This window comes from Bos mutus, chromosome 11 (assembly GCF_027580195.1).
Source record: "Bos mutus isolate GX-2022 chromosome 11, NWIPB_WYAK_1.1, whole genome shotgun sequence".
In the NCBI taxonomy this organism is placed as follows: domain Eukaryota; kingdom Metazoa; phylum Chordata; class Mammalia; order Artiodactyla; family Bovidae; genus Bos; species Bos mutus.
Window position 1 is genome coordinate 71,608,621 of NC_091627.1, and position 1,966 is coordinate 71,610,586.

The window sequence follows — 1,966 nt, forward strand, 5'->3', positions numbered from 1 at the left end:
ACGGCAGCCCACCAGGCTCCGCCCTCCCGGGGATTCTCCAGGCAAGAACACTGGAGTGGGTTGCCATTTCCTTCTCCAATGCATGAAAGTGAAAAGTGAAAGTGAAGTTGCTCAGTCGTGTCCAACTCTTCGCGACACCATGGACTGCAGCCCACCAGGCTCTGTGTTATTCCCTCAACTATGCAAGCAAATTGGGTATCTTTGCATGTTGTCTTTTTCCCTTTGAAGTTCCTCTTTCCTCCTGTTCCCTGCTTCTTAAAATACTGACGTCCCCTAGGAAGCCCCTGAAAGGTAACTTGTGCTCACTTCACCATAAATTCTCTCATTTTCCTCCTGCCACTAGCATCATAAAATCATAGGATCTTTAACCTCAGAGATCTTAAACACCATAGATCCTGAGGTACATTGGAAATCATGTCTGAGATGAAAATGAAGGTCATAGTTGAGTGTTTGCTCACACAGCTATTTAAGGATAAAAGTTGAACTGAGATATATTCCTTATGATTCCCTTACTAGGACTATTTCCCACATAATTTTCTACCTAAATATGTCTAGTTCTTTTTTCCCTGGTTCACATATTTCTTTTTACTATACAAACTAATTATAATTAGATCATTTTTTCTATTCCTCATCTTTGTGTTCTCCCCAAAGCAAATACACATTCAGAGTGCAAAATTCAGGGCTCAGCACAATGTTGTAAGGTCATACGGACTGCTTAGAATAATGCAAGCAAAAATGAAGGTACATCAATATAAATTTTTAGTTAGAAATTCATCATGGAGATCAAAGACGGGCTTGTGACATTTTGAAGATTGTGTATTATTATGAATTATAAGGGCATTTCACTATTTTAAAATTAAAAACAGTTTTGTCCCAGATGGAAAATTCAGGAAATTTTCCCTGGTTTCTCTTACAACTCAGACTTAAAATCTATGGGAACATTTTGATTATGTTATGCTAATAGATCACATCCGAATGTATGTCCAAAACAATTTCAGAGAAATAAATCATAACCCTAGGGCAGCAGCACGCAACACAAGTCTGTCAGCCATTGTTTCACTTATTTTCACTCTTACTGATTGCTGAAATTTCAAAGGCGATAAATGAAGGCCAACGTACCTAGCATAGAGTGGTTAGCGCTAACCAGTTAGGCTTGGATCTCCCAAATGGTAGTTTCCTATAACATTACAACATTCTTCCTGCATAGCAACAATAATTTTCTGAGTTTATCAATGATACCTATTCATCAAATAAACTCAATTTGAATAACTGAATTAGACCATTAGTGACTGCAAAGAAGGATTTGTGTAAGGATTTTTTTTTTCTTTTTAAACTTCTTAGTAGTCTCTATTTTTAAAAGAAGTTTCAGTTTACAAGTTGTATCGATGTTTACTAGTTGAAAATACCAAACAAGAAATTATAAAAATATATGCTTTGGCATATACCTGTAGCTTATTACTATATTGATCAAAATTATTAATTGTCATATCTTAAACAATCAACACAGAATCTGAAACTTGCTAAATAAATGTCTGGTCAAACACGTCATTGCTAAACAAATGTTGGTTGAAATTTAAATAGCAGGACTCTAATTATCTGCACATCAACAGCACCAGATTTATTCATAGGTGATAATTATGTGGCTTTGAAACTCCTCAGTTTTAAACGTTTTGTGGCCTTTCTTTCCTTCTTTCCCTCTTTTAAATAAATTATTCCTTTGTTCTTGACATTTCAAATATATGGAAAAACAACTAAGGCATTTTACGGTGACTGTATAGACTGAGGCAACTTAGCACGCACACACACACACACGCACACACACAAACACACACACACACTTTCTACAATAAAAATCTGTGTTTTGAGGGATTTTACCAAATATAAAGAGCCAAGATCTTGTGGATGGTGAACAATGTACTTTTTAGTGTAAATCTGGAAACAAGTGGCCAAATGGAAAGCAAAATTT